The sequence below is a fragment of the Podarcis gaigeae genome, assembly GCF_964106915.1.
Source record: "Podarcis gaigeae genome assembly, chromosome: 5".
In the NCBI taxonomy this organism is placed as follows: domain Eukaryota; kingdom Metazoa; phylum Chordata; class Lepidosauria; order Squamata; family Lacertidae; genus Podarcis; species Podarcis gaigeae.
The window spans coordinates 70,900,447-70,910,982 of NC_139681.1; the positions used below are offsets into that span (position 1 = coordinate 70,900,447).

Here is a 10,536-nt window from a genome sequence, read left to right on the forward strand (position 1 = left end):
TCCAGAGTCTGTGTGCCTAGAGGGCCTTGCCCAGCAACAGAGAAGAGTTGTTCTATGATATGGGCGTTTTTCTGGTATAAAATAAAGAGCACACAAAGCTTAAAAGAAATTAAATAAGAAACTTGTTCTTCTGCAAACAATGCACTGGCTAGTGCCATAAGCATATAACAGTTAAAATAATTGCACAGTTAACCACAGAGTAATGATCTCCATTTGGTAACGGCACCATGTTAGAGTCAAGAAAACAATATTGTTTGAGCACGAGGTATAGAAACATTGACATATTCAAACACAAACTTTATTACTTTGTTTCAGCAATGCTCTGCAAGCTGTGCTATATTAGCATATTCAGTAACTCCAGAAGTGTCAAGCTGATTTAGGCAGAAATCCTAACCCCACCCAATAGGCATGGGAATAAGTCCCATTGAATGTAGAGGGACTTCCTTCTGAGTGATCTGTTTTAGGATTGCAATATGAGTGAAGATAAGAAGGGATAGTCTGTGAAGCGCATCTAGTGTTGTGCACTGTTTCAGTTTTTTACTCTGAAATAAGGAAAGTATTTTAATATTTATGCTTTAAACAAAGGACCGAAGGTGGCAAGTGTTGATTTTGAAAGCCGCTAGCGCTGAATGGTTACTTTTTGGCTTCATCAGTGTAAAAGTTAAAAGGTATGATTTTTGATATTTCATTTTTCACTTAGGGGACTATCTATCTTTAGAGTTATGTCGGCATGTAATGCCAGTGCTATGGTCTTAAGGCCCATAATATAGCAACCTTGGTGGAGCTCATCAGATCTGCATATGGAAACCCTTACACATATCACATTTAACTCTATTGGAGAAAGGTGCCTGATATTGTCATGAAATAAACGAAGACTCCAGATGGATTTGGTGCTTTTCCAAGAAAGGAAAGTGGTACCTCAGGTTACATATGCTTCAGGTTACATACGCTTCAGGTTACATACTCCGCTAACCCAGAAATAGTGCTTCAGGTTAAGAAATTTGCTTCAGGTTGAGGACAGAAATCGTGCTCTGGCGGCGCGGCGGCAGCAGCAGGAGGCCCCATTAGCTAAAGTGGTGCTTCAAGTTAAGAACAGTTTCAGGTTAAGAATGGACCTCCGGAACGAATTAAGTTCTTAACCCGAGGTACACTCAGCTTTTGTCTTTCTCACTACCAGCCAGGTGAGTGAGGGGGTCCACCCATTTGCTCTCTGGCTCAGAGCCACTTCTTTTGTTATACTAATGACAGTCCTCAGGACCATTTACTCACAGAGAAACTAGCCTGACTAGTTCAGTAATGAAATCCTCCATTACATTTTAACCCTTGCTGGATCCAGGACCCCAGGAATGAGAAGGGATTCAGGCATCATACAGATTGACACCCTGCCCACAAAAACTCCCAACAATATGTTCTTGCCCCGAAGATCTTATAGCTGAATTTCTATGAACCTGTAATGGAGAAATTGCAGCTATCATAACTACAGAATGACTTTTCACTGATTTGGCTAGTGGGATTCTTTTCAAATCGCAACATACCACCTTACCTTAACCACGTCTCTTATTACTTGGTTCTAACATGACACAAGTGCTATATTTGACTACACACAAAGCTTTTTCCACCATTGTGGTTCTGTGATTGCAAAACTCTTTTCTGTTTTTAGGCCCTGTCATAACCTGTCTTGTACAAATATTTTCTTAATGGTAGGATATGAATAAGTAGAATAAATGTGTACCAGCTCTTCTGTCTAAAAATGATATCTAGCTCACCAGCTACTAAATAGTAATCATATTTGCAAGTGAAAGCTGCTAAAATGTCACTCCCCCTCCTCCCAGTCTACTCTACTCTTGCTGGGGTTCTGCTCCCATAATATGCAACCATTGGCCATGCTGATTAGTGCTGATGGGAGCTGAGTCCAACAACTTCTAGAGGGCAAAAGGTTCCCCACCGCAGGTGTTGTCCAACACTAGCCATTTACCTAGTTAATCTGAGAATCTAGGAAATGGAGGGTAAAATTATAAATAGTATAATAAGCTATTTGTTTTTTCCTCCTGACCACACTTCACTTATTGTTGACATTTGAGTCTTCAAAAGGCAACTTGCAAAACAGGTCTCACCATGCTTCAAAGGGCTGTTTCTGGGGTTTGTGCCATCCATTCAGGTGGAAAATTACTATCGTGCTGTTGGAGTTAAGGCCTTACAGTGTGAGAGACAGACTTTTGGATATTATTTGCAAACAGACGGGCAAGAAAAAAAGATGGTTGTTGGAAATCTTGGAAGCCAAGACTCAAGTTTGGGGCAAGTACTCTTTGGTGAAAGAGCCCTAGCAGAGATTTAACATTGCAAAACATGCAGTATAGAAAAACATAGAAATATAGGATGTAAAACCTTAAAATTGACCCCATTCCAGTGAATTTCCATATCCCCAGACCACACATTTAATAAGTTATAAAATGGTTTACTTACAAAACCCTTCAAATGTCAGATTCAGGTGCTTTTCCATACAGGAGTCTGAATAAGTTGCACAGGCAGTAAAATGTAGCTTAGTTACAAAATGGTACAAGTTTCTAAACTATCAAATATATAAAAGGATGTCACATAGAGGAGGGAGAAAGGTTGTTTTCTGCTGCTTCAGAGAAGCGGACACGGAACAATGGATCCAAACTACAAGAAAGAAAATTCCACCTAAACATTAGGAAGAACTTCCTGACAGTAAGAGATGTTCGACAGTGGAATTTGCTGCCAAGGAGTGTGGTGGAGTCTCCTTCTTTGGAGGTCTTAAAGCAGAGGCTTGACAACCATATGTCAGGAGTGCTCTGATGGTGTTTCCTGCTTGGCAGGGGGTTGGACTCGATGACCCTTGTGTTCTCTTCCAACTCTATGATTCTATGATTCTATTGGTAGGAAAACTTTAGTTTCAGACTCCATTCTTGTCTGAAACAAAAAAAGGCTGACATAATGTTTCATAAACAGTTCATCAAAGGCATTAAATGCAATCCTAAATTGGCAGGCATTGGGGGAGGAAGAATAAAGAGGAGTGAGGTTAGAGAGAATTTAAGTGTGAAGCAAAGCAAGATAAAACCTACAGTGATAATTACATAAAAGCAAAATAGTTATAGTGACAATTGACACAATAATAGTTGGTGATAATGCAAACATTACACTTTATGAATCTGGTGAGAGGAAGTGGGGGGGGGGGGGCAAACTCGACAACCAGTTCTTAAGTCACCTCCAGACTGTCATTATTTTGCAGGAGGGATTAGAACATACCCATTGAAGCAAATAAAGTGGATTAAAGTACTCCATTGCCCAACTCATTAAAAAACAACTTTCTACAGTTAGGAAAGAAATGGGGCAATGCAGTGAAAAATGCAGAAAAACACATAATGAACAAGAGAACATATAAGCATCAGGCAAGCAAAAACAAGGATGAATGCTCATTGCTGTAAAGGTAAAAAAGGTAAAGGACCCCTGGACGGTTAAGTCCAGTCAAAGGCGCTCATCTTGCTTTCAGGCTGAGGGAGCCATCCTTTGTCCACAGATACGGTAGTTTTCCAGATCATGTGGCCACCATGACTAAACCACTTCTGATGCAACAGAACACCGTGACGGAAGTCGGAGCACATGGAAACACTGTTTACCTTCCCGCCACAGCAGTACCTATTTATCTACTTGCACTGGTGTGCTTTTGAACTGTTAGGTTGGCAGGAGCTGGGATGGAGCAATGGGAGCTCACTCCGTCATGGGAATTCAAACTGCTGACCTCGTGATTGGCAAGCCCAAGAGGCTCAGTGGTTTAGACCACAGCACCACCCTCTCAGCAAACAAATCTGTACAAATGCTAAGTAAAGGGTGGATATGGCTTAACCTCCAAATAAATTTTGTGCTAGCCAACTAGGATGAATGTTCAAATAAACAGGTTGTCTAGAGGAGAGCCATTAAATGTTAAATAGCAGTTATTATAATGACCAGCTGAAATTGAACAGTTAGAGACAGAAGCTAGTTCTCTTTCACTGCCACAACTTAGTTTTATAATAAGAAAAATAGCCCATGGATGGTAGCAGGAGGTAAATCTCTCTCTCTCTCTTCCACGTGAATTTCCAAGTCTGATTTCAACCTCTGCCCCCCTCTGGGAGAACATTCATACAGCTGTGCATGATGTGCACTTTGGCTCTTAGATTACCAAGTTAAAGTGCAAGGGGATGGCATTTCATTTGGAATATGTCCCTGAGATACAAAAAGTTGGACAAAGGTTTCTAACAGAGTAAAGTTCAAGTGTGTTCAGCTCCATCCTGCTGGCTCAGTTTTTAACGCTGAGATCAATGTCCAGCTTAGAGTACACTGGGCATTTCCTCCCTCACCGATAGTTTGGTTATTGATAGATAATCAAGGCTTTGGCCACAAAGAGGAAGGGTGGATGGAAGGGAGGGAGGGAGAAAAGCTTAGTCTCTTTCATCCATGCACTGTTAATCCTCCATATTTAGATATCTTGGCAATTCCCTTACGGTAGGAAAAGTACCGATAATCAGAAACTTGAAGAAGTAGACACTGATAGATGTGTATGCCTTTCTGCTTTCACCAATTTGGCAGTGACCTAGACATTTACAATGGCACCTCCTCCTCTCTGCTGGGTCAGGTCATGGGAGAATCTCTTGACAAGATGCCATTCAGACTCTTCTGTTGTATCAGTGCTGAGTTCACCCATCATTTGAACAAGCAGTTTTGGGGTGGCTTAATAACTGTACATATATAACCACAAAACTAGGTAAAAGTCTACCAGTCTGATAAGCAGAGTAGGTTGTGCTTAGATGGGAGAAAGTTCTTGCTGTATTTCATACCCTCCTGACCATTCCAGATCTGCCCATCCTCCATTTCAATTTCCTGCCTTGCATCCCTGCTGGTTCTTCACTTGTTATTGTTGAGCTCAAACAAGGGACAGGTAAGGTAAAGGTAAAGGGACCCCTGACCATTGGGTCCAGTCGTGACTGACTCTGGGGTTGCGGTGCTCATCTCGCTTTACTGGCCGAGGGAGCCGGCTTACAGCTTCCAGGTCATGTGGCCAGCATGACTACGCCACTTCTGGCGAACCAGAGCAGCGCACGGAAACGCCGTTTACCTCCCGCCGGAGCGGTACCTATTGATCTACTTGCACTTTGACGTGCTTTCGAACTGCTAGGTTGGCAGGAGCAGGGACCGAGCAACGGGAGCTCACCCCGTCACAGGTATTCAAACCGCTGACCTTCTGATCAGCAAGTCCTAGGCTCTGTGATTTAACCCACAGCACCACCCGCGTCCCAGTAAGGGACAGGTAACTGAGTACAATAGAAGTGAAGAAATTGTCTTCTTGTAACTTAGTTATCTGCTCTGAACTCAGGCAAGAGGCTGATGAACTTAAACCAACATTCTTCTCACACCAGGTCTGAGACCTTGTGAGACTTGTCACACATTTAAAAGATTAGGATAGTTGATGCTCACACTGGTATCTTGTTCCAGGAAGCTGCCCATCATTGTAACACATATTCATGTAGACTAGTAAAACATTTCTGGTTAACCCCAAAAAGGGATGATCTCATATTCTTGTGGTTTAGAAGTTGCCCCAAGCATTTCATTTGCACCAAATCAGGCACAGATTTTAGACCAGTCATTGTGAGGAAGGAAAGTGAGCATGAACAGTAGAGTTAACTATCATAAACAATGTAGAGTTTTGTGCCCCATAAAAGACTTGTTTTATTTTTGATAAATGTGTGGAAATGATATAGAAATTGTTTCTGTTCCCAGAATTTGAAACTATGGTGGCCAAGTGTGTGTGTATCTGTATGGAGGAGAAAGTAATTTCCCCTTACATGTTTATCGTAATTAGTTTATCTGAATGAATGGAGTTGACAATACAGGCTAATATTGGACACAAACTGTTCACCTTAAAGCTTGAAAAGATTAATAATTATCCACTGCAATTTTTCTTAAATACTGCTTATTATTTCAATTATTGTATTTATATTCCGTCCTTCTGTCAAAGGGGTAATGATGGCATACATCCTCCCCCAGGTCCCCCAATTTTATCTATGCAACAACTCTCTGAGGTAGTAGAGAGTGACTGGCCCACAGTCACTCAGTGAGCTTCACAGTGGTGTGATGCCTTGGATCCGGGTCTTCCCAATCCTAGACCAACATTCTGAACATTATGCAGACCACACTTTTTGGTCTTATATTTTGTCTCTTTAGCTCATTCTCCTGTTTCTAATGCTCAATAGCCATTTGCAATGGCACATCCTCCTCTTTCTACTGGGTCAGGTCATCAGAGAAACCTTTACCAGTCTCTTGGGGACTTGTCCTTTGTAACTGGGGCCATGTAAATAAACCATTGACAAAGGGGCAATGATGATTAATAGTTGCCTCAACCAGCAGATTGGCGGCTAAGACTTACTTGACCTGCTGACTTTTATCTTGTCTGCTCATTCTACAGCTATCTGTTGACTTTACCCTGTCTGCTGATCTTACCTTGGCTGTTACAAATTAACAGCCCTCCACAGTCTCTACCTTGCCCCACTCTTCCCTTTACCTCCACTTCAACTGGCCACCTCTTTAAAGAGACAGTAGGAAGGGCTTCTAAAATTAGATGGGAGAACAGAAGCATCTCAGTTCCAGTGACTCCTGGTTAAGACCAAGGTGCCCTCTAAGGAGGTCAAGGGGACATTCTCCACCTCATGGATCACATGTTGTTTCTCAGGTACAAAGCTCTGGCCGTTGGCTCCCTACAGTGAATGGTCATTGTTATCAACAATTCATGGTTGCATGCATTAGAATTATTCTTGCAAAAGGCACAAATCTCTTAAATTCAAGGGGGGTGATTGCTATTCTAGGTGTTATGAGGTAATTTAACCATGCATTGATGCACTGAATGCATTATGTTGTTGCAACCCATTCTGGGGTCTATGACAAAGAGTGAGATATTATTATTATTATTATTATTATTATTATTATTATTATTATCATCATCATCATCATCATCAATGTTCTAAAGTTAACTGTACATATTTGTTTTATAGTTACATTGCTATAATATGATTAGTGATATAACAAACACGTGCACTTACTTAAGTTGCTACTAACTGAATTGCTCACCCACGTTTCATCCCAAGGTCCCAGGATGGGTTATAGCAATATAAATATACAATGCGAAAATCAGCAAAAAGTTCTAAAGAGCTGAATAAGATCAGGGGCCCATCTTGTCTGGCAGCTTGTTTTCATGGTAGCCAGATTTCTATCAGGAGCCCCTCAAGGAGGACATGGTGATGCCTCTGACAATGGAATTTGTCTAAACCCCATTTAAAACCATCCATGTTTACTTAACAGGCATAATGAAAGGAAGTCAGAAGAGGATGCAGGCCATTAGAAGGAAACTCCTATAAATCCCTGGAAATCTGCAAAATCAGTATCAATAGCCAAGAGGGGAAGTGCTCCTGAGCTTGGGTCCCGCTTGCAGGCATCTGGTGGCCATTGTGAGAACAGGACACTGGACTAAATGGGCCATTGGCTTGATCCAGTAGGTTTTCCTTATGTTCTTAACCATTAAAAGTGGCTCCATGCTTTATGTGAGTTGTTTGTCAAAGGTACAATGGTACTACCAATGCTTAAACTGCCAGGCACATGCTCTTAAATGCTCATGTGCTTGGGATGGAGGGTTTAGCACAACCAGGGCTCTCAGCCCCACGTCAGCTGACACTTATGGGTGTGCACCTGTTGCTCACACATTGTACATTTGCCCCAGAAAACTCATGTAATATAGCAAACATGATTGATGTGTGGAGCTTCTCATAGTGAACAGATTAGAGACTCAGACAACAGCTGCTTCCTGTATAGCTTTGCTCAGGACTTTAGCACTAAACTGAAAGCGTGGGGGAAAGACCTCAGAAAAGAGAAAGGATGTTGTGGATGGCAGTCAGTGCAACATCCTCCATTGTAGATTGTGGTGTCTACATTGTCCTTCTCCTCCGCACTGCTGTATGAAGTAGCAGAGTGTTGTGGGGATCACATTTGCCACACCAATAGAGCAATTCTGTGTGACATCAGTAGGAAATAATCACCTGCCCTAAGGCTAACATCCCTGGTACACTCACCAGGAATCAGAGCATGTTCAAAGGTACAGAGCTCATTGCCAAGTGCAGATAAGTGAGTCGAAAGGGTGTTGTAATTTCCATTTTAAATCAATGGCGTGAACCGCTATGTAAACATATGCAAGATTGTGTTGCCTTCTTCCTGATGCAGTTAGTAGCAACCATACTTGCTATAATATGCATAGTGGTCAACCTTCTCTTTTTTTGCAGGATATTCCCTTATTCCAGCGCCGTTTCCCCGCTGCTATCCCGGATTGTTAGATATCCCATAGACTGTCCCCGGGACAGGTGAGGCTGCTGATCCCTTATTTTCAAATCTGAAAGTTGACAGCTATGATAATATGAAACATCTTAAATAAATGTCAAGTGTGAGGGGAACCCCCCCCCCCAATTTAAAATGGATTCCTTCCTTCAAATAAGCAAAAACGCTGAAGCCGAGTTTCCTGTGCTCCATTCATGGTTTTCCTGCAGTCTCTATAGTGGTTGAGAAAGAACATGTGGGGATTACATCGTTATGTAATAAATAATAACTTGCTTAGATGGTAGAATTAAATGGCAGGAGTCGAGCAGGCAAGCCTCATTGATCCGTATGATAAACTACACACGAACCATTAATTGTATTTATTCCATTTCCTACCGGCCTTTCACCGCGAGCTGCCGGGAAGGGTTGCAACGATGTAGAATAACAGCATTAAAATCAATTAGCAATCAGAAGAATAGGGTGATTTCTCCCTCCCTCTCTCTCTTCCCGTATACATATCAGGCTGCAATCCTGTGTGCATGATATACTTAGGTGCAAGCGCCCCCGAATATTTTCTGACTGGAACATGCACGACATGACTTGTATCATCACATTGGATCAGGAGCAACACATGACGATGACGAAAGTAACGCTGCTGCTGCTACTACTACTAATGCAAGAGCCGAAAAGCCCACGAGAGTGTCGTGTTTATTTGCAATGCAAAGACAAGATATATATAATATTGCACTTGGAGCCTACTTTCCCCCAGCAGCAGCTGTTAATGGGTCTCTTGTGTCATTCACCAGCGGCCCGCCAGCGGCTCCCGTAACCCCAGGCCCGGCGGTGACCGATAGTAACCCTTCGCGCAGCTCCCTCGCGCAACCCTCCTCGCAGACACAGCCGTTTTAGAACGCGGCAGCGCCAGCCCCTCGCGCGCCACCCCTCGCCAGCCAATGAGGATCCTCCGCCGAGGCATATGGAATGAGGATGCTCCTCGGCGGCGGTGGCGATTGTGAGGTGCGCCAGCTCGGAGCGGAAGGAAGGGAGGGAGGGGTCGGCGAGCGAGAGAGAGAGAAAGGAGGCGGTGGCGGGGCATCTCCGCGGCCTGGGCGCCGCTCATTGGCTCCGAGGGGGTTGGGCCCGCCCCCCGAAGCTGGAGCTACACAGCGCGGCCGGCCGAGGCGACCCTCGGCACACGCGCAGATCCCTTCGCCGGCTTCCCCCTGCTCCGGCCGCGGCGGTGAGTCAGGGCTGGGGAGCCGGTGGGAGAGGCGGGCGGGCGAGGGCGAGCCCCGCTTAGCGGGCCGGCGGGCCAGAGGCGGCGGCAGCGAGGCAGGAGGGTCTCAGGCGGCGGGAGCCTCTGAGGCGCTGGCTGACGAACAGGGTCTCTTCTCAAGGGGAGGGAAACGCGGGATCGGGGCCCACAGCATAGGGACGGGGAGGGGGCCACGGGCCCGGAGGTGCACGTGGGAAAGGGGCCGGGGGTGGGCGCTTCGTGGCACTAGGCCTGCTGGCTTCGGGACCACCCGATTTCATTCCGATTAAATCCCGAGTAACTTCACACCGAGCTACACGTCGGCACTTTCGCTTCTTATTTTTTATTTTTTGCTCGGTTGAGGCCCGCGGAGGTGGCAGCTGCGTGCACGCTTTCCCCCTCCGAGGGTTTTGCTTCCGAGTAGACGTGCCCTGGGTTGCGCCGCGGCATGTACTTACTAGGACGTCCCGCCTTCCAGGCACGTCTCTGCCGTGCCCCGGGTGGGTGTGCAAAGTCGTGCGCGGTGCGCCGGAAAGGCAGCGGCTTTTTCACACGTGCAGATCCGTCGCCTGGAACCAGAGTCCGCTGACAAATAAGCAGGCGGTGAGCTTGTGTCCGCAGAGTCGTCCTATGCAGGAGGCTCCGATGTGGTCAGTGGGATTTAGACCCCAATATGATTTAGGTTTAAAGGTAAAGGGACCCCTGACCATTTAGGTTTAGGGTTGCCTTAAAAATACCTTTCTTATACTCTCAGCTAGGAGGGAAAAATCAAGAGTAGTAGAGCCTACACTCCTGTAAACAATACTGGGGTGCATGTGCACACACAGTTCTGAGGGCTCTGTCACTTCGTGCCAGCTAGAATTACAGTGCTAATTCTCTGCTTGTGTAAAGATAGTGGAATGGCTAGGACGCCACTTCTCTTTTATTAT

General features: G+C 44.7%; 1 protein-coding gene across 6 annotated transcripts in view; it reads left to right on the forward strand.

The window, feature by feature from the left end:
* Positions 1–9,054: 9,054 nt before the first annotated feature.
* The window catches only part of ACSL3 (acyl-CoA synthetase long chain family member 3), a 58,562-nt gene continuing 57,080 nt past the window's right edge, over positions 9,055–10,536 (forward strand). For 2 of the 6 annotated variants that reach the window (XM_083742099.1, XM_083742098.1), the window contains exon 1: positions 9,426–9,592. The gene's annotated coding sequence lies outside the window, so the exon portion shown is untranslated. Of the gene's footprint in view, positions 9,593–10,536 lie in introns of all 6 variants that reach the window. The other 4 variants (XM_083742102.1, XM_083742100.1, XM_083742105.1 and 1 more) reach the window with 4 other exon arrangements.